The 23,474-nt window shown below is 37.2% G+C and overlaps 1 protein-coding gene across 18 annotated transcripts in view; it reads left to right on the top strand.

The window, feature by feature from the left end:
* The window catches only part of DST (dystonin), a 497,316-nt gene that overhangs the window by 104,280 nt on the left and 369,562 nt on the right, over window positions 1–23,474 (top strand). The gene's annotated exons all lie outside the window — the stretch shown is intronic.

Raw genomic sequence — 23,474 nt, 5'->3', positions numbered from 1 at the left:
AGTGTGATGCATGAAAGACTTTCGTCAGTGAGTCTGTGGTAAATTTAAACGTAAAGGAGTATATTTTGAGATATTTTTCTGCCTATCCTTTATGTTGGGGAAATTCTACGATAAATAGTATTGATATTTTAGTATCATGTTTATTTTGACTTTATAGTTAAATGTGACGTTAGATAAAGAACATCTTCTCATCTTAAAGGGTATTTTTGTCTCTGGAAATTATTTTTCAGTGTGTCCAGACGGTCTCCTAACTGTGGCTTCTAAGCGCTCCACACCCAGGGGTAGCTCCCAGAGCCTTAATATATTCATGGTGAATAGTGGCCTATTTCATAGGTTGCATTCAAGTGGTTTTGCATCTTTTGAATATTTGCTGTCGTCTTAAGAAACTCAATTTCTGTAAATTGAATGGGGATTATATGGTTAAAAATGCATGTATCACTAGTTTTCTATTTGTAAAAAATAGAAATATAGAATCCCGAACTGAATAATTAAATTCCAAATCCCCCCAGAGCTCAAAATCTACCCATGAATATATTTCATCTCCTTCTAGAACATGTTTTATTATTGACATTCCTTTAATCCATGTAGAATTCTGTAAACAGCACAATCAGAATTCCTTTGTGCCAAGACTCTATTGTGTATGACACTACCACTGAGCAAGTGCAATGATATTTTAGGCTAAAGCACATTTGTAGCATCTGTGTGTGTGTTCATGTGCAATACACTCATGTTTACATCTGTCCTCCCATTTAAAAATAAGGTTCTTAATCAGTTGTTCCAGAACCTTAAAAATGAGAAATATTGCAATATACTAATAAACCTCATGGAAGATGTACACCTATGCTCTTTAAGGTCAGAAAGAAAAATGTCTGAAAGTTTGAAAGTATGTACCTTTTTTACTTTTGAAAAAAATGATAGCTGTATGAATTTTTGTCCCATCAAGTTTCACCTCTGTGACACATGGGTGATTGCAGGTGACTCGGAAAACAGACATAACTGAGGTGATTTGACTTGCCTTGAGGAAGTGGATGTTATTTAAAAGATGGTCTTTATTTGCGTTTGGAACTAAAGGGAAATTGAAGACCTGGAGGCCATTGCAGTCGTCACTACACTTCATTTTAATTATAACCTAATGATCAGTATTGCACTTACATGTGCACTTTTTCAAACATATAGTCCCGAATTTCACCGAAAAAGTGAAGGTCGTTTCCTTCGTTTTCTTTGTGGTTTTAAAATGCTTAGGTCATCAATTTGTCCCCGACTTTATAGATGTTCTGTGTTTCATCTGGTCTTGGAAAGGAGAGTAAGAGTATTGGCCAGTGTATTACGTGGAAAGCTAGAGACCTGGAAAACTCATTGTTTCCCGATGTGTTTTGAAGCCGGTTATGATTTCCCATCAGTATCCAATTCGATGACTTCATTACAGAGCTTATTATCCCGATGACTTGCTGTGGGGGCTGATCTAATCAGAAAAGAATTGTAGGCTTTGAATAGGGAGTGTCAGTTCACTCAACTCTCAAAGTACAGTTGTTGCATTTTCTGAAATCATGCATTGTTCAAAACATTTTCCATTCCCATTCGAACGTAAGAGAGCTTATTTTGATTTTCATTTCTGCCCGAGTTCCTTGGTTCCAGGATGACTTTGCATTTGGCTGGAGTGTTATCAGGTTGCCAAGTGATCATATGCCCCAGCTGTTGAGTGTGTAAGTGGTGGGGTCAGCTGTAACAAATTCAGAATCTGTGACAGAAACATAGAATTACAATAACCTATAATGTTAGCAGTTATGACTGTTAGGTTTAGAAGTTGAGAGTTTAGTCCTCAGATGGCTTTGGAAGGACTTCAGACCTAGCCTTCTGGAGCAAAACAAGAATAGCGGCAAGTGAGCGAGCCCTAATTATTTATGGTGTGGTCTATTCTTGGGTCTTACTTTGGTCCTTTACTTCTGAGTGAAAATAGGCAACTGTTTGCTGAATTAGAATAACACAGAAAGAGCTATTTGCTGCAGAGAAGGGTGCAGTGTCCTGATTCATATTCCAATCCCTTTGCTTATAAAATACATTCATCGCCAGGATATTCTGGGCATCTGATTAAAAAAAAATCTCATTACTTCAGCAGATTACCACAGTCAGGGAGAATAAAGGCATTTACTTTCGAATAAAACATATTTCTTTGTTATTGTTTATGCTAGAAATTGCCCGTGTCAGTGGCTTTCTTTAATATCTATAGTGAATTATGCAGTTTATTTACCATGTAAATAGAAAACATTTTTAGTAGGTTAGCACAAAAGATGCAGAACATCTTTCTTGTCTTTCCTGTCAGTATAAGGAAACTAACCTACATACTGTTATTATAGTTATTATATATTATTATATTATCAATATTAACTAGATGTCACTTTAATCTATGAAATTCTGCTGTCTATCATTGGAAGATTTTCTTTCCTCAACACATTGTAATTTTTAAAAATTGATACTAAGGGTGAAAATGAGATCACTAATGTGAACCCAATAAATTTTATTCTATACATTATAGACTTAACAGACAAGGAAGGTAAATTATTTTGGTCCAAGAAAATGGATATTTTTCCATTGACCTGGAAATTAATCAGTTATCCCCAGACAGCTATAAAAAGGGTTTCATTATTATTCTCTATGAAAGCTGAGTGGCAGATTTCTTACTTATATCTATATCTATATCTATCTATCTGTCTATCTATATATCACTAAAAAACCCTCTTCGATTAAGAAAAAGGCAAAATTTTCTGTTTCTCATGAAAATGTTGAGGAATTGCTAAAGCAATTGCTAAAGTCCTTTCTCTCATTAGAGCCGTGTGATTCTGCTTATGCCCATGGTGACAAAATGAACTGAGAACTACTCACAGCCAGTAGTTTTCATTTTCACTTCAGTTTTAAGTCCTTACGTAGATATGTGAATGGTCAAAATCCTGTCTTTTACTGTGTAAATTAACTCTGGTGTCTGTTGAATTGAAGCTGGAGTGTAAAGGTTTCTTTACTTTGCTTCCTTCATACAGTGTGGTCTCAGTGGTTTTCAGCTGGCTTTAGGATTCTGCAAAATCTTGATTTCAGATTTCATCTCCTCCTGGGGCTTCATAGTCAGTTGTGTAATAAGTGACCTTTAACAGGGTTATATCTTAATAGTGTTGCATTGTAGCTAGTTATGACAGTATTAGTCTGAACTTTTTTCTTTTAAAAAATGAAATAGGCTTAACTGGTAATGACTGTTAGTTAAGATTGTGTTTGGCTGTTTGTAGCAGAAACAGATGATAGTGTTTTCTTTTTCTCAGGGACTGAGAGGCCTCAGGTAGGACTGGGAGGGCTGTAGGGCACCTCTATTTGCCAGTAGGACCCAGACTCCTATGTTTCTTCTTGGCCACTTGTAGTACATCATGTGGTTGTTCTCTCATTACAAGATGGCTGCTGCTCTTCCAGCATTTGTGTCTCAATTCCAGATGGGAAGAAGGGGAAGTACAAGGACAAAGGACAAAAGATCCAGACAAGCTGATTCAGCCTCCTTTTAAAGATCTTTTTCAGAAGCCCACTTAGCAGTTTTAACTTGTATTTCACTGGCCAGAACTGTTATAGGGGCCACTGCTGTCTACAAGGCAGACTAGGAAAATAGACATTTTAGCTGGCCCCACTTAGTGCCCTGAACAAAAGTGAAATTCTGTTGGTAAAGAATAAGGAGAGAATGGATATCGTGTTTGCAACCTGCAATGTCTGTCCTGAAATTGGAAACCTAAACTCTGGTCGCATTAACAACCATAACACAATGTTATGCGATTTCGCTCTAGTTGGAGAGAATTTGAGAGCTCCCTTGACGTCTCTGAGGATTTTCCAGATGACACAGTTGAGTGTTTTATGATATTGCAACGTGGATTTGAAAAGTAATTTCCACTAAATAATTAGGATTTAAATAGGCCAAAGATCTTGTTCATTGCCTTACACTATAAGGAACACATATCAGTTCAGGAATGGTAATGGGTTATTAGCTACTGTTAGTGAATTTAACTTTGAACCCAAAACATCACACTCATGCTCCTTTAGGTTTTTTTTGTTGTTGTTGTTGCTATTCTGATTTAGCCTTATATGGTAATCTCAACATTTATTTAGTCAGGGACTTTAAAAAAAGCTTTATGCTTTTAAAACTTTTTATTTGAACAGTTTGGAGATGCTTGTTTTTCTGGTGTAATGATGGTTTCAGGTACTAAATGATATGTAAGGAAAGGGGGTGAGAGCAATTTGTCTTAATGTTAATCTGCAGCCAGGCAGAGAAGTGTTTGTGTTTCTGCCTCTGGGTCCCATGTGCCCAGCAGCCTGGCTTTGTGGTGAGCTGGGGGGTTTGACCAAAGCATCTCGAGACTGAGATCCTAAGAACATCAGAAGCTACAGAGGTAACACAGAGATGGAATTTCTAGGCTGTCATGTGTTCCTTTCCATTTTAGCTCCGCAACGGAGTATACAAATGTATAAAACACACTGAGGCTGTCTTTTCTCCACTGTATATTCTTGCCTCCTTTATCAAAGATAAGGTGACCATACGTGTGTGGGTTTATCTCTGGGCTTTCTATCCTGTTCTTTCTGTTTTTGTGCCAGTACCATACTGTCTTGATTACTGTAGCTTTGTAGTATAGTCTGAAGTCAGGGAGCCTGTTTCCTCCAGCTCCATTTTTCTTTCTCAAGATTGCTTTGACTCTTCGGGGTCTTTTGTGTTTCCATGCAAATTGTGAAATTTTTTATTCTTGTTCTGTGAAAAATGCCATTGGTAGTTTGATAGGGTTTGCATAGAATCTGTAGATTGCTTTGGGTAGTAGAGTCATTTTCACAATGTTGATTCTTCCAATCCCAGAATATGGTATATCTCTCCATCTATTTGCATCATCTTTAATTTCTTTCATCAGTGTCTTATAATTATCTGCATACAGGTCTTTTGTCTCCTTAGGTAGGTTTATTCCTAGATATTTTATTCTTTTTGTTGCAGTGGTAAATGGGAGTATTTTCTTAATTTCACTTTCAGATTTTTCATCATTAGTGTATAGGAATGCAAAAGATTTCTGTGCATTAATTTTGTATTCTGCTACTTTACCAAATTCATTGATTAGCTCTAGTAGTTTTCTGGTAGCATCTTTAGGATTCTCTATGTAGAGTATCATGTCATCTGCAAACAGTGACAGTTCACTTCTTCTTTGCCAGTTTGGATTCCTGTTATTTCTTTTTCTTCTCTGACTGTTGTGGCTAAAACTTCCAAAACGATGTTGAATAATAGTGGTGAGAGTGGGCAACCTTGTCTTTTTCCTGATCTTAGTGGAAATGGTTTCAGGTTTTCACCATTGAGGACGATGTTAGCTGTGGATTTGTCATATATGGCCTTTATTAAGTTGAGGAAAGTTCCCTCTATGCCTATTTTCTGCAGGGTTTTTATAATAAATGGGTGTTGAATTTTGTCGAAAGCTTTCTCTGCATCTATTGAGATGATCATATGGTTTTTCTCCTTCAGTTTGTTAATATGGTGTATCACGTTGATTGATTTGCGTATATTGAAGAATCCTTGCATTCCTGGGATAACCCCACTTGATCATGGTGTATGATCCTTTTAATGTGCTGTTGGATTCTGTTTGCTAGTATTTTGTTGAGGAGTTTTGCATCTATGTTCATCAACTGACAAAGGATTAATCTCCAAGATTTACAAGCAGCTCAATAACAAAAAAACAAACAACCCAACCCAAAAATGGGCAGAAGACCTAAATAGACATTTCTCCAAAGAGGATATACAGATTGGCAACAAACACATGAAAGAATGTTCAACATCATTAATCATTAGAGAAATGCATATCAAAACTACAATGAGTTATCATCTCACACCAGTCAGAATGGCCATCATCAAAAAATCTAGAAACAATAAATGCTGGAGAGGGTGTGGAGAAAAGAGAACACTCTTGCACTGCTGGTGGGAATGTGAATTGGTACAGCCACTATGGAGAACAGTATGGAGGTTCCTTAAAAAACTACAGATAGAACTACCATATGACCCAGCAATCCCACTACTGGGCATATACCCTGAGAAAACCATAATTCAAAAAGAGTCATGTACCAAAATGTTCATTGAAGCTCTATTTACAATAGCCAGGAGATGGAAACAACCTAAGTGTCCATCATCAGATGAATGGATAAAGAAGATGTGGCAGGGCTTCCCTGGTGGCGCAGTGGTTGAGAGTCCGCCTGCCGATGCAGGGGACACGGGTTTGTGCCCCGGTTCGGGAAGATCCCACATTCCGCGGAGCAGCTAGGCCTGTGAGCCATGGCCACTGAGCCTGCACTTCCAGAGCCTGTGCTCCGCAGTGGGAGAGGCCACAACAGTGAGAGGCCCACGTACCGAAAGAAAAAAAAAAAAAAGATGTGGCACATATATACAATGGAATATTACTCAGCCATAAAAAGAAACGAAATTGAGTTATTTGTAGTGAGGTGGATGGACCTAGAGTCTGTCATACAGAGTGAAGTAAGTCAGAAAGAGAAAAACAAATATTGTTTGCTAACGCATATATATGGAATCTAAGAAAAAGAAAAGTCATGAAGAACCTAGGGGTAAGACGGGAATAAAGACACAGACCTACTAGAGAATGGACTTGAGCATATGGGGAGGGGGAAGGGTAAGCTGTGACAAAGTGAAAGAGTGGCGTGGACATATATACACTACCAAACTTAAAATAGGTAGCTAGTGGGAAGCAGCCGCATAGCACAGGGAGATCAGCTCGGTGGTTTGTGACCACCTAGAGGGGTGGGATAGGGAGGGTGGGAGGGAGGGAGATGCAAGAGGGAAGAGATATGGGAACATATGTATATGTATAACTGATTCACTTTGTTATAAAGCAGAGACTAACACACCATTGTAAAGCAGTTATACTCCAATAAAGATGTTAAAAAAAAAAACAAAGAACACACTGAGATTATTTGCCTCTATAAGCCTGGTGTTTGAGTGAGAATATTTGTAGTTTGCAATGTTTAGTATTTCATATTAATTTAAAAGAAACTCAGGTGCTTCTGTTACATGGGGCCCCTCTCTTTACAGTGGCTTTTGAAGAAAGTCTTCTGTGTTCATTTTTCAGCTCTTACTAATTTAGAGCACATATCTGCCTTCTACCAAAGAGGAATTTCAGGCAGCTATCTGCTGAAGTATATCATTATTTTATAAGCAATCAAATAAGGCTTTTTTAATATATATATTTTTTTGGTTTATCTCTTTTTTTATTGGAGTATGGTTGATTTACAATATTGTGTTAGTTTCAGGTGTACACCAAAGTGATTCAGTTTTATAAATATATAAAACTCCGTATATATATCTCCATTCTTTTTCAGGTTCTTTTCCCTTATAGGTTATTACAACCTATTGAGTGTAGTTCCCTGTGCTATATAGTAGGTCCTTATTGTTTATCTGTTTTATATATAGTAGTGTGTATGTGTTAATCCCAAACTTCTTATTTATCCCTTCCCACTCCCCCATTTCCCCTTTGGTAACCATAAGTTTGTTTTCTATGTCTGTGAATGTGTTTCTGTTTTGTAAATAAGTTCATTTGTGTCATTTTATTTTTTTTTAGATTCCACATATAAGACATAGAATGTGGTATTTGTCTTACTCTTTCTGACTTACTTCACTTAGTATGATAATTTCTAGGTCCATCCTTGTTGCTGCAAGTGGCATTATTTCACTTTTTTATGGCTGAGTTATTCCATTGTATAGTCTATCCCTTTAATGCAATTTTATTTGCTATAGTTTTCCACCCTACTTTCTTCTCTCTCAGAAGAGGGAGCAAATAGTTCTGCTGGGGTTGGGTGCTGGGGAAAGCTTTGTCCTTTGAGTCAAATGGGATTTTACCCTGAGAGAGGCTGAAGGCAGCAGGGCAGGAATTCTCAAGAGGAGGGGCTGGCAGGGCTATTCCATTTCATTAGCAGAACCCATTTGGAAAGTTTGGCTAAAGTGCACAGTAAGCTTTAGTAGGTTTTAGGGATGGGATTGGATGGAGGTTATGGGAAGATGGATACAGGTGAATATGGAGGGTTATGTTGGACCAGACTGAAAAGAGCCTGGGATGCCACAGCCAGCACCGAGTTTGGGGTTTCTTCTCTAGGCAGAGAGGGGAACTCTAATGATCCTTGGCAGGATGTTACCAATGAGATCAGTTTTAGGGAGATGACTCTGGTAACGGTGTGGATGGTTGAATGGGAAGGGAGACTCAGGAAGCAGGGAGACAGGGCAGGAGGCCACCGTAAAATTGGGGTGGTTTGAATGGAAGGCTGGATTGAGAGAAACTTATTTCAGAAGCCGACAGCACGGCTGATGGTTGGTTCTGTGTGTGGGGACAGCATGGGGTGCAATGACTTCGTTGTTGAAGTTGTAGTCGAAGATACTTGGAGTGTGTTCTTTTTCATTTGTAAAAAATCATTTGTAGTATGTGTTCATTAGAAAATATGGTTTTGAGTTTTAAAAATTCATTTAAAGCTGCTATTAAATAGACATTAACTTAAGCTATAGATAGATGAATCCAGTAAATTCAGTAAATGCATAAATATTTCTCAGAAAAAAGGTTCTGAAACAGCGGTTTTTTCTTTTTTTAATTTTTCCTCTTTTTTTAAATTGAGGTGTAGTTGACGTAACATTAGAAACAAATTCTTAATATTAATCATTGCTAGACCTTCCTTTTTAGAGAAATGGAGTCAGTGCTGTTTGCTTGACCTTGGAAATACAGCCATAGAGTGACCTAGAAAACTGGAATGTTCTATTTAATGTAGGTTCCTGAAGAAATATCTTACCAGTTTTCTTATTGGCAATCCTCTCAGCATGATTTATAGTATCCTAGAGCAGTGAATCCATTTTCTAAAAGCAAATAAAATGATTGGTTTCAGAACATTTTTAAAAGTATTAATGATTAAAAATCAATATTTTAATATATTTCAACAACTTTTTTCGTTTGGTTTTATTTCAGAATGTCTTAATTTATTTGTTGTCTTTTTCTACATAAACTTCAGCAAATTTTTAGAGTCAGTTTTGTTTGGTCTATAAGAAGGTCAATGGTTCTATGATCATTTACTATAAGGTCTAAGCCATTCTTGAATTTATTGTTAAGTGTTTAATTTTTAACTTAAAATAGTCAAAATAATAGCTACCACTTATATTCCTACCTACTTATATGACAGGCACAGTGCAGGGTCTTGCAAATGAGTTATCTATTATTTATAAATCTCGTAACTCTTTATCTTGACTACAACTACCACTGTTTTGCCAATATGGACATTGAGGCTTAGAGAAGTTAATTTTCCTGAAATCATATAGCTAAAAGCGGTAGCAGTGACATTTTAACATCAAGTGTATATTCGATATAAACTACGTATTTTGAGCTTTGCTACATTGACCAGGAAATGTTGCAGAAAGTGTTTATAAGCATATTTTTTATTAGAATTATGATTTTGATTAATACTAAAACTTTCTGAGGTGTGTTAAATGGATACATGAAATAAAAATTAATAGTTTAAAAATCTATAGAGATTTAGTTCAATTCAAATATTAAATAGACTTTGGAGCTTGAACTGTTATATCTTAGCCGGACTATAAATTCTAATGAGTAGATACCCATGAAAAGAAAAGAAAATTTTAATATGAGCTTTTCCAGTGTGTATTTAGGTTGAGGAGATTTTTGAAAATAATTAAATTTTGTAAATGTCACTGATGAATGTGGCTGCTTTGATACATGCCTGAGATGTTTCCTGGAAAGAATCGTCAAAGGGAGTTGACAAAGTCCCGATTTTTCTCTAGTGGGTGAAAATATTTCCCAGTGAATCCTGGTATTAAAGACATTATACAAAGATATCTTTGTCCCAGTGAATTAAAGACATGCCCCTATATTCAGTGTTACAGTTCTCTCTGCTGGCTTTGCCAGTGTGACAATTTGTATTCTTGATGTCGGGCATGAAATGATACTACTTGGTGGCTTACTTCCTGCAGTGAGAGGCACATCTCCTTTACTCTCTACCTCACTGGGTTAATAAAGGTGGGATAAAATAGGGCATATGAAGTCTTTTGGGCAGTAGAGATTACATAGTCAGTCAGTGAATGAGGAAGACCTAAGAACGCAAGTTCTCTGTCTGCTCCTAGGGCAGTAGCCTTAAAAAAATAGACTTTTTAGAGCAGTTTTTTAGAGCAGTTTTAGTTTTATGGAAAAATTGAGCAGAAAGTACAGAGTTCTTCAGTACTCCCTTCCTTCCCCACAATTTCCCCATTTGGTATTTTGCATTGGTGTACATTTGTTTTAATTGATGAACCAATATTAATACACGATTATTAACTAAGATTCAATTTGCATTAGTAACATTGCACAGTTCTTTCTGGGCGCTCTATCCTGTTCCATTGATTTATGTGTCTGTGTTTGTGTCCGTATCATACTGTTTTGATTACTGTAGCTTTGTATATGGTCTGAAGTCAGGGAGCCTGATTCCTCCAGCTCTGTTCTTCCTTCTGAAGATTGTTTTGGCTATTCAGGGTCTTTTGTGTTTCCATACAAATTTTAAAATTATTTGTTCTAGTTCTGTGAAAAATGTCATCAATATTTTGATAGGGATTGCATCGAATCTGTAGATTGCCTTGGGTAGTATGGTCATTTTAACAATATTAATTCTTCCAACCCCCAAACATTGTATATCTCTCCAACTGTGTCATCTTTGATTTCTTTCACCATTGTCTTATAGTTTTCTGAGTACAGGTCTTTTACCTCCTTAGGTAGGTTTATTCCTAGGTATTTTATTCTTTTTGATGCAATGGTAAGTGGGATTGCTGCCTTAATTTTTTTCTGATTGTTCATTGTTAGTTAGACATGCAAGAGATTTCTGTATATTAATTTTGCATCCTGCAGCTTTACTGAATTCATTGATGAGCTCTAGTAGTATTCTGGTGGTGCCTTTAGGATTTTCTATGTATAGTATCATGTCATCTGCAGACAGTGACAGTTTTACCTCTTTTTTCCCAATTTGGATTCCTTTTATTTCTTTTTCTTGTCTAATTGCTGTGGCTAGGACTTCCAAAACTATGTTGAATATGTACAGTTCTTTGGGAGTTGACAGATGCATGTCACGTGTCCACCACTGCAGTATCATATAGAATAGTTCAACAGCCCACAGATCCTGTGTTCTACCTGTTCATCCTCCCCATGCCCATGCCTCTGGCAACCCCTGATCGTTTTTTGTCTCCATGTAGTTTTATCTTTTCCAGAATTTCCTGTAGTTGGAATTGTATAGTATGTAGCCTCTTCAGACTGGTTTCTTCCACTTAGTAACATGCATTTAAGTTTCCTCCATGACTCTTCATGACTTGATAGCTCAGTTCTTTTTATTGTTGAATAATATTCCATTGTATAGATTTACCACAGTTTGTTTATTCATTCAACTTTTGAAGGACATCTTGGTTGCTTTCAGCGTTTGTCAGTTTTGAGTAAAGATGCTTAAACGTTTGTGTGCGGGTTTTTGTGTGGACATAAGTTTCCAACTCCTTTGGGTAAATACCTGGGAGTGTGACTGCTGGATCATAGGTAAGACTGTGTTTATCTTGTAAGAACCTGCCAAACTGTCTTCCACAGTGGCTGTACCACTTTTCATTTCCCCCAGCAGTGAGTGAGAGTTCCTGTTGCTCCACATCCTCACCACCATTTGGTGTTATCAGTGTTTTGGATTTTAGCCATTCTGATAGGTGTGTAGTAACATTGAATTGGTTTAATTTGCATTTCCCTAATGACATAAGATGTGGAGCATCTTCTCGTATGTGTATTTGCATTTTTGGCGAGTTGTCTGTTCAGATCTTTTGCCCACTTTTTAATTGGGTTGTTTGTTTTCTTCCTGTTGAGTTTTAAGAGTCCTTTGTATCTTTTAGATGTCAGTCCTTTATTACATGTTTTTCAAATGGTTAGTAGTCTTTTTATTTTTTTTAAAGTTTACTTAAATGTCAATTTTATTAATTAAGTTTGAGTTTTGAAATTTTAATTCCATTTCAAAATTTTTAAAATTTTTATTTTATATTAGAGTATAGCTGATTTGCAATATTGTATTAGTTTCAGGAGTAAAGCAAAGTGATTGAGTTATACATATTCATATATCCATTCTTTTTCAGATTCTTTTCCCATATAGGTACTACAGAATATTGAGTAGAGTTCCCTGTGCTATACAGTAGGTCTTTGTCAATTATTTATCTTATATATAGTAGTGTGTATATGTTAATAGTCTTTTTATATTCTTACCTCCTCTTGACACTTTGAACCATTGCATATTATAGATATTATTTAAATAAATAAGGCCCTGGGTATTTCCTTTCATATGGACATGTTATTTATAAGTACTGTTTTGTTTTGGGTATGTACACCCTGTCGACCTCGTAATGTGGACTTGCATGGGGTGGCTCAGAGTTCAGCAATCTGACAGTTTGCTTTGGTGTATCTACATGTGCTGCTGCTACAGTTCAGGTATCTGGCTCGCTGGCAGCTATGACGCTTTATAACACTTGAGTCTAAAATTAGTTGAACTGTTCTATTTTAAGGATAGGCTGACATTAGTAGTCCAGGTCCTGCAAAATATGGAAAGTTGAACTCTTAGGATATTGAATTACTTCTTTTAAAATGTAATCAGAAGTAGGGCTACATAGATAGTAGTTTGTATAATTTTTTAGAGAATTTTTGTGATGGTGATTTATATATATATAAAATGTCTAATAACACAAAGTTTTATGTTACCACTTAGAATTAAGCAGCAGGTAAATGGTCATATTTGAGTTTTAAAACCATGAGTTATGAGGTACAGCAAGATTACTTGATTTTCTGTTTTGGTTGTTCATTTTGTGATCTTTGTGATAACTTTATCTGCATAACAGAAACTAGAGAATATTGAAAATACTTGGTAGATAAAAAGCCAAGTGGTTGAAATTCAGAATTTGATTTTGCATATAGAGTAAATTTTATAATCTTTTTAAGGGAGGGCTTATGGTTATGAAGGCATTTGTAGTATTACTTGAATGTGTCTTTCAAGCAATCTCAGAAGCTAGAACAACTTAGTTACTACAGATATCTTAGTCTTTATACTTTTCTTTGAAGAACAGAAGAAGGATTGAAGAATTCTAAATTACAGAAAGCAAAATGCAAGGGTGCTTTATATTTCTTGTGGAAAAACAGATGTACTTAATCTCCATGCTTTCCCATTTAGAAAACTATATGGAAATTTAAATTTGTGCTTCAGTAGAATTAAAATAAACAGAATAAAATACTTTTGAAATTAGTCTTTCATTGAAAACATTCAAGCAATATTGTTCCCAACCTCATCTTTCTCATATTTCTCATCAGGAATTAATTGATTACATGCTCAGTTGCACAAATTACTGTGTCACTTACACCCTCCCCAAGCCTCCATCACATGTTCTAATCAGCTTTCCTTAGGAAAGCTGGACGGAGAGGAAGCACTGGGGCCAAGAAATTGATCTTCACCAAATTGAAATATGTGGTTTAATTCTAAATGGTTATTGATCATATACTTAAAAAATGTTCAGAGGAACTTGGGCCTGTGGAAAAAGAGGAACTCAGGCTACAGGGCTGTAGCCTCTGGAAGAGCAGAGATGGGTGAGGATGCACGGCCAGCTCCACGCAGTGTAAGTCAGAGCCTCAGAGAGGACCTAGCCGAGCATCCAAAAGTCTAAGGAGTGGGGCTGGCATCTGAAGGGAGGCAGATACAATGGGAGGAGGCTCTGTGTTGTGGGTGAGGATGGGCAGTGTTGGTGGAGGGTTTTCTGCACCTGCCTTTTCATCTGCACAGTCTGACCTTGCACTTCCTGCTTTGCATTGTGGGAAGAGTATTATCATAATGATTTAATCAATACTTTAAACCAGACAGATTTTGTTTGTAGGTAATCAGTGTTAAGCTGTAAATTTTATCCTCTGCTTTTAAGAACTCTGAATATATTATCAAATATATTATCAATACCATGAATATATTATCAAATCTGAGGCTTCAGTCGTGAGAAATAACTTTTAGGCATGGCTCAACAAATGTAAAGACTGATTGAGACAGCTTGTTTTTTGAGGAAGGCCTGTATTGCTATGAACTTCCTTCTAAGAACTGCTTTTGCTGCATCCCGTAGATTTTGTATGGTTCTGTTTTCATTGTTGATTGAGACAATCTTAACACGGTGTAGGAAATTCTGAGTTAGATCGATGATCATAATTATAACACCTTGCATATTGTTCGTATATTTATATACATGTTACAATTTCATTCTTACGCCGCCTCTCTGAGATAGGTAACATAAGCCTCAGTTCCCTTATTTTGTAGCCAAGGAAACTAGGTTCCCATGATTGCATTGACGGGTGGCCGATTGGCATTCTGACAGCCAGTCCACAGAGCCCTCTACTTTTGGTAATTGTGGCCCATCTTTATATGCATTCACAGTTTATTATTAACGTATAGATTATAAGTAATGTATGTGATGAGAGGTGAATAGTCTCAGTTTAAGTAAACAGCTATTGAATATGTCCTGGAATTATTGGTAGAGATCTATATTTAGGAAGGAGATAAATACGGGTTCCTTTTTTGTGTAACTTTGTTTTGGGCTATCCTTAATCTATAAACTTCAGTGAAAAATTCTCTTGCTGGCTATTGGGGATTTAGGTACCTGAGGGAAAAACTCTGTTATCTTTTACTTCCATTGTTAATTGAAGCAGCTCTTAAAATTATAAGGTTTTATGTTTAGACAGAAAAACTATCCCATTGACTAAAGGTATAATTTCTGTATTAGTGGAAAAGGAGGAGCTATGTAAGTTTTGTGTGGAATGTGAGAAGAAAAATCTATGACACAAACTAGTCAGCATGTTTGGAAAATAAAGAAATGGACAAAATGGGAACAAAATAATCTGTAGTTCCATAATCCAGTATACTAATTAATGTTCCTCTCCTTTTCCATTTCTCTTTTCTCCTTAATATGTAACATTTAAAAATTTGGACCATGTATGTAAAACTGTATCCTGCTTATCTACTTAATATATCATGGTATTTTCTAATGCTATTAAATATTGTTTCAAAATATTTTTAATGACTGATGCATGTATTCTGTTATGGATAGTGATAAATAATGTCATGACACCATTTAAGTAATTTTGTATTCTGATGGATTTGGTTAATATTACTACATTGGTATCATTGGATCTAATTACAAGCTTCAGAAATAGAAGTTTTCAAGATCAGAAAGAAATCATATGGATTATATAAGCCAGTTAACAATTAACTGTTTATAAGATACTGCCTAATTCATGACTGAGTAGATTCTTGAGTTATAGATCCAATTAAAAAATTCTAATCAGCCTGAATTCTAGAAATTCCACAATAAAGGAAGCAGTGACTAATAATGTAGAGATCTGGTTTCTATTCCTGGATCTTGATATTAACTAGCTAGTATTGGATGCGCTTATAAATTAAAGGAATGATTGCCTCCTCATCCTATAATACTTTCCTTAATGAATTAATTAATCATTTATTCATTTAGAAAACATTCATTGAGTGTTTCTTGTGTGATAGTAAGTATGCTAGATCCTTAGGGTGATCGACATAAGGAAGTCAGTGGTCTTTTATTTTTCTTGTAGAGTTGTGGACGTATCACTTTATTCTGATGTGATGATCTGTCTGGTTCTCCTTGACATCACTCTCTGACATACTTTCCATTTACTGTTTTTGGCATCCACGTCATTTTTTATTTGAGATGATCACCATATTCATAGTTTTAATTTATGTATGGAACTCTTATTGATTCCTTTTGAAAACCTTTTGAAAATGCCTTCAGGACTTTTGATATAGGCTGTAATCGTTGATTGCATTTACCTTTCATTACTTGTGCTGGTCTTCAAGATTATACTCTTTGTTAATGGTACTGAATTTAGCAGTATTTGGGGGGACTAGGTTTATTGGTAACATTGATTGAAGTAGAACTTTGGAAGAAATTCATAATTTAAAACCTTTTTCTACTTTCTTCACATGCATTAATGATATGTAAACTTGGTGCCTTCGAGTGTGTGCAAATGACCTTTTTTGGGAGGTTTTAAAACTGTTCTCTGTCTTAATTGCTGTGTGCTGTACTTGTATGTCTAGCTCTGCATTTCTTCAGTGTTTGGTTAAATGATGGCCTTATACAACTTGAGAAAGGCCTAAATGTCGTCCCCTCCGAGGCTTCTTCTTCCATCTCTAGTTAAATGGAAGATTTCTATTGTACTTTTAATTCTTCACTTTGGGAATGAACGTGAACAGAAAATTCCTGGTTGCCCATTCTTTGAGTCTGAGGTGAAGCTCCCCCATCAGGACTGGGGACTGTGGCCTTCAGTTTTGAATGCCTTCAATCTGGGGAGTTGCTTAAGCTGTTTTGATTTGTTTTTCTCTTCCCTCATTAACCGCTCCCCCCACCAGTGAACAGAACTGTACAGTAAGTCCCCCGCATACGAACCTTCAAGTTGCGAACTTTCATACGAACACACGTTTCAAAGATGCAAACGTGTGTTCATATATCCAGTCACGTAAGCTAGTTCACGTGTCTGGCATACATTGTCACGTGCATGCATCCTCTACAGGTGGTTGTGCTTTTGTGTACTTTACTGTACAGTAGTGTATAGAGTACAGTATCTTTATTTCAAGCCCAGGATGTCCAGAAGCAAGCGTAAAAGTAGCAGTGATGTAGCTGGTACTACTGTACTTTTCAAGGTACTGTACTGTAAGACTAAAAATGTTTTGTTTATTTTTTGTTTGTTTTCTATGTATTATTTATGTGAATAGTATTATAAACCTATTATAGTACAGTACTGTATAGCCAATTGTGTTAGTTGGGTACCTAGGCTAACTTTGTTGGACTTACAAACAAATTGGACTTAAGAATGCGCTCTTGGAGTGGCACTTGTTCCTATGTAGGGGACTTACTGCAGTTCTGCATCTAACCCTGATTCTGCTCTCTTAACGGCCCATCTTTGAGAATTGCCGTTGCTTGTGGTTGATACAGAGAAAAGATAGAAATGGTGAGTGTGCTGATTTTCCTTCCTTTCATTTTATACTGGAGAAAGCTGAAGTCCAGGGAAGTGGGGATCAGCAGAGGGAAAAGCAAGATCTGCATTGAGGTCTCCTGATCTCTGCGTCTCCACACCACTCTGTCTCCTTTTCTGCTCGCTGGTAGATAGAAGAGGTGCTTTCATTGGCTATGTCTAAGCCACTTATTGAAAAAGCCATACCTTATGAGAGAATTAGTAAGTAAATTAATGTAGAAGCACCAGGGAGCCAGAAGTAGTGTGGTAGTGTCATTCTAGACATGCAATGAAAGGGATGCTGAGTTTTCAGTGTTGCATTTGATGTTTATGGACTTCGGGGACCAGTGGGATGTCAGTGAAGATAAGTTGCATGCAGCAGGCTCATCACTGTTCTGGAACTTTAAGAAAGAGATTAGGCATAATATAGATTGGATTCATAACATGAAGTTAAAATATTCCTCCATTTTGAAAGGTTCAGTGACAGTTTGGCTGCAGCTTTGGGTCAGCCTGTGGATACCTGGCTGTTTCCTAGTTAGCTACAGGATTCAGGCTCCAGTCAGGCAGATCTGGGCCACCGACCACTCCCACTCTTGCCCCTTCCCCATGGCCTGTCTTCTGAGGATGTGTGGGCATCTGGGGCAATCACTTCTGCTGTGGATCAGGACTGACAGAGGAGGAGGTGATGCTTTATGACCTCATTTCTAGTCTGTGTCCAGAGTGGGAGCGGCAGTGGAAGGGATGGGAAGTTTGGGTTTGCTCATACCCCAGAGGGGCATGTGGTGTGTGTGGGGGGTTGGGGGTGTGTGTGTAGAAGGGAAGGGAATGGAAAGAGGAGAGGGAGCTTATCTCTTGGTGATTCTGGGAAGTTGGAGGTGTAGGTTTTAGGTGAATGGTGGCCTGACTCCATTGCCCATCTTTGGTTCTGTGTACTTAACATTTACATCCCCCATACCCTGTATGCTCAGGTGTGCTTCTACTGGCTGGTCCAGGCTCCTCAGCCCCCCTGTGACAGCAGCAGGCAAGTATGTGGTTGGGAGGATGTGATTTGGAAAGTGTGTTTCCAATAGGAACATGCCTATTGTATGTATTTATTAAAATTTATTTTTTATAGATCCAGTGTTATATATTTTAATTATTCTAGATAATGACTCCAAAATGTCAGTGTATGTTGTACAGCAATAATGTTGTTTTACTATTTTTAAAATTAAAAATAGAGCTTTGTACTACCAGGGTTATCTAATCTTTATTTAAACAGCATTTTTAAGAGAAAATGTGTTCTAAGTTGGTTGTTTGGAATTTACAAGTAAATTTCTATAGTAAAATTTTCACTGGCAAATTTTTGACCAGGGGTAGGTCTAGGGAGAAATTAAAAGGATTTTAGAAAAAAGTTAGAAACAGTATATTTTTAAAGTTAGTAACCACTTTTATTCTTATTACCATCTTCCAAAAGCATTTAGTATAACATCCAGGACTGGCAAGGAGGGGGAGGGGCAACAGTACTCCATGCATTGCTTCTGACATGTGCTTCATTACCATCTTTGTGGAAAGGAGGTTGCTGCTGAAGTCACACCTACTGTGACCCCAAATTTCAGCATCTTCCCTACAGGTAGAATTCAGGATATTTATTGTGGCATTGTTTATGATAGCAAAATACTAGAAACAACCTGAATGACTAGGGGATAGTTGAATAAATTTAGATACTTCTGTACCTTGAAGTGTTAAGGAACTAGTAAAAAATATGAGTTAGATGTCTAATTATTGACCCATAACATTTTACCGATGTATTATTATTATTTAAAAAAATGTTTATTTATTTGGCCGTGCCGGGTCTTAGTTGCAGCACACGCGATCTTCGTTGCGGCATGCGAGCCCTTTAGTTGCAGCATGCAAGATCTTAGTCGCGGCATGTGGGATCCAGTTCCCTAACCAGAGATTGAACCTGGGCCCCCTTCACTGGGAGCATGGAGTCTTAACCACTGGACCACCAGGGAAGTCCCCCAGTGTATTATTAAGAAAAATTAAAAGGCAGAGGAATAATGTGTATGGCATTTTTATTAAAAAAAAGGAAAAAGAAAAAAATTTATACTGAAACATAGGGAGAGAGATGAAGGTTAGAAACTGAACTGTTAACAGGGTTAACTCCAGGGGGTAAGATTTTTTTTTTTTCAATCTCGGTATTTGACATTTAAAAAAAGTAGCTATTACTTCTGTAATAAATATAAATACCATCACAAATAAAGTAGAACGTTTAAAAGAAGAAAATTATTAAATATTAGCATGTATGTGATGAAACAGTGCTGGTTTTTGAGAATAGCTTCCTCCATGTGAATCGGACAGGTATAATTTATAAGCAACATTGTGGGTATTAAGTGACATTGGCTTAATAGACCATCTGGCACTTTCATGAACAATTTACAGACTTATGGTTTGTGTGGTCCTTATGGCTGAGGTGGTTCATTATGACCTCAGCTATCATTCTTAGCATCTGATTTGATCAGACACTTGCAGGCAAAGTCCAGTGGGGCGAGAAGGTGCTGACTCAAATAGTCAGGCAGATGGAACCATGGTCTCTAAGGAGTGCTGTCCTTAGCCACAGTTCTGTTTGTTTTCTTATATGGCTTCATTTTTTACTCATTTATTTAACAAATTATCTGAAAATGTATTGAGTGCCCATGACATACACAAAGATGGAAAAAAATGGTGTTGCTTTTTGTTTTAGGAGATCTCAGTCTGTTGGGGAAAACCAGCAAGATGAATTCTGGAACAATTACAATGCTGTATATGCAGTATGAATAAAGTATCCATTGAGTGACTTTCTTACACCCTTTACCTGGTGAGGCCAGTATGCCCTGTATTTCTTAGCTTCTTTCATAAGGTTTTATTTCTCTGACAAGCAGGAATACAGAAATTATAGGAGAGCCCTGTTATAGTACAACATTTTCTTTTTCTGTGGATTGGAATATAACATAACCCCAGGGTTAGAAGGGAATACCTAATACTAATAGATGATATAGATATACAGCAGGGAGACTGAGGAAAATGAATTGCATATTTGTTTATAGGATCATCACATAAGGGAGTATTGAATAGTTTTGGCAAGTTGGGAAACTATAGCAAATATTTTTTAAGTCTTTTAAATATTTCTAGTGCTTATCATGGTACTTGGAATATTGTAAATGCTTAATAATTATTTCATGTTTTAACTGATTGAATGAATGAATTTCTATTGAGTGTTTGGGCTTTAAGATTTTCTGAATTCAGTTTCTTAATAAAGCTAAATAGAGTTACTCTGTCTTAAGGTTCATTAATACTTTCTTTTCAGTTTCTAATCTGTTGTTAATGCTCTGCAGTATATTTTTCATCTCTAGAAGGTCAGTTTGGGTTTTTTTTCACTTCTTTTGTATCTTCTGTGTCTCTCCTTAATATGCTTATGCTTTTCCCTATCTTTTTGGGCACGTGGAGTATATTAATAATAGCTGTTTTTATATCCCAGTCTACTGCTTCTACTTTTTGTGTCATTTTCTGGGTCTGTTCCTTTGATTACTGTTTCTCCACATTATGGTCACATTTTCCAGCTTCATTGCATGTCTGGTAATTTTTTGTGTAGATGCCAGACATTGTTAATTTTACTTAGTTGGGTGCTGAATTTTTTTAATCTTCTTTTAAGTGTTTTTGAGTTTTGTTTGTGATACAGTTAAGTATTCAGAATAGACTGACCCTTTTAAGGTTTGCTTTTTAAGCTTTGTTAGGCAGGACCAGATCTGCTTTAGCCTAGGGCTTATTTTCCCCACGACTGAGGCAGCACCCTTTTGCATTCTGCCTGCTCTTTTCTGGTGGTTCTTCACCTGGCTCTGGTAGTTTCCTTATACATATGTACACACCTCAGGTAAATGCAACCCCTTGTGTATCTCCAGACTTGGCCTTTGTGCAGCTCTTTCCTGTTCTCTGCCCTGAAATTTCTGATGGTCTTGACCTCCTCAGGTGAGCTGTCTCCTCCTCTGAGGGAGACCACCTTCTCCCTCCCTGACCCCAGTTCCCCCAGCGCCTGCACTGTAGCCTGGAAACTCACTCCACGCAGTTCTCTGGGGTGGGGTGTGATAAAGACTCACCTTGTTTGTTTCCCTTTTCTCAGAAATCACTGTTGACTGTTCTGTCTATTGTGTAATGGCCAAATCTGTGGTTCCATAAATTTTGTCTCTCTTTTTAGAGACAAATATAGCTGTGTCAAGTGGGAGAATGAATCCAGTTCCTATTCCTCCATCGTGCCCAGAGGTGGAAGGTCCTCCTTTTCTCTGTTTTTATTTTTTTTTAATTTATTTATTTTATCTATTTGTTTTTGACTGCATTGGGTCTTCATTGCTGCATGCAGGCTTTCTCTAGTTGTGGCAAGTGAGGGCTACTCTTCATTGCAGTGCACGGCTTCTCGTTGCAGTGGCTTCTCTTGTTGCAGAGTACGGGCTCTAGGTGCAAGGGCTTCAGTAGTTGTGGCACACGGGCTCAGCAGTTGTGGCACACGGGCTCAGCAGTTGTGGCGCATGGGCTTAGTTGCTCTGTGGCATGTGGAATCTTCCTGGACCAGGGCTCAAACCCATGTCCCGTGCATTGACAGGTGGATTCTTAACCACTGTACCACCAGGAAGCCCTCCTTTTCTCTTTAAAGAAGGCTCATGTGCATATAGCTTGTGCATAAATTTTCTTTTGTTACAACTAGATGGGTTATAGAAATGTAGACTTAAAACCCTCAAAGTCCTGCATATACAGTTCATCTAAACGTTTATTATGTTCTTTCTGTTTGGTGGGTGCTCTGGACTTGGCTGGTGAAAGTTTGGGAAGGAAAAAGCATGGTCCCAGTTCATGTGTTGCCTTCGTGTTAGTATGACCCTGAGACGAGAGCATCATTATACAGCCAGAGAATGAAGACATGACACATAGATTTCAGTATTTTCACATTAACATAAATGTTTCTATTTATGTGATATTTAAACTTGAGTCAGTTTAATAAAAGGATGTTACCATAGTCAGGTGGGGAGGAGGGAAGGATTCTTTTTTTAGCAACAGCACATTTACTCAGAAAAATAGAGCAGAATCATAGAGCTGAGATTGCATCATTTAGCGTTTGCATTTTATGACTGAGAAGAACTGGGCTCAGAGATATTAAGCTCTTTGAACTAGTTAGAACTAGAGTTAGAACTGGAGCCCAGGAATTCTACTTTGTAGCATTTCCCACTTAATCATGCTGTCTTTGTACTTCGAAGCACCCAGATGCATGTGCTGTACTTCTCTTCTTCCTGGGCCCGACCACGTAGTGTGAGTCTTAGGGCCCAGCAGCCTGTTTTCTTGCAGGCTTTGTTCTGTGCTGTGTAGATTCTGCCATACTTTTGGCTTGAATTGGAACGTTTAGTTGGTCCCTCTGAACACATTATCCTGTATTGCATTAGGTCCTAACAGAGATAGACACTGAGCAGTTGGGAGACAGTTGAGTGCTTGACCATTATTCTGGAAGTTTATATTTGTGTTTCAGCGGAGTGACTGTTTGATATTGACTTGACTTGCGAAGTAATGTCAGAAGGTCAAAACAATTTTCAGATATGTATTGATTGTATCTGATGACGGTTTGGCACTTGACTTTTACCTCCTTAAGGTGGCCTTCGTATTGAACCATGGCAAATTAGTCCTGTTATTTTTAAAGAATATTGACTCCGTCTGGCTTTGGTAGTGCAGAAAAGGCAAGGCTGGCATAGTTATACACAAGGGTATGTGGTTCTTTGGGGACAGAGTTTTGAAAAGGAACCTGAACTTGGCAGTCAGGTTTGTATACACACTACCACGTAGGGACAAGGAGACTAGAGATAACTAACATTTTGATTTGCCACCCTTTCTTTTTTTCCTGTGAAAAGGAAAGAAATGAAAGATGATTTATTATAATAAATCTGTAATAACAGGCAGTAGTGTGCTGGTAAATTTTTGACAACCGATTCTTCCAGGATAAAGTATTGATTTATAGCATTTGTGCTTTTCCATGGTGTAAGTATTTTCACCATGATTGATTTCAGGGTACCAGCTTGACATCACTGAATGCAGAGTTGGAAAGAGAGGTATAGTATCTCACCATGACCTGGTGCTTCCACCATGCAGGTGCCACAGATGTAAACAGTAAAATGTAGTGACATCATTAGTAAGTGACAAGTTGTGAATATTTATTATCTTGGTTTTAATGTAACTTGTTTAATTGTAGTTTTAGGTAATTTAATTTTTTAATGATGGCTGTAGTTAACAATTGGCTAACAAAATTCTGGAAATTCAGCAGTTCACTCAAGCTAGCCTCCTGCTGAAAATAGGTAACATTTATTGAGCACATACTATCTGCCGGGCATAGTCTAAGTG

The sequence above is a fragment of the Delphinapterus leucas genome, chromosome 10, assembly GCF_059928025.1.
Source record: "Delphinapterus leucas isolate spDelLeu-1000000601 "Yukka" chromosome 10, BTC_Dleu_Yukka2, whole genome shotgun sequence".
Taxonomy (NCBI): Eukaryota; Metazoa; Chordata; class Mammalia; order Artiodactyla; family Monodontidae; genus Delphinapterus; species Delphinapterus leucas.
The sequence above is the reverse complement of the archived record's forward strand: the minus strand, read 5'-3'. Positions and strand labels throughout refer to the sequence as shown.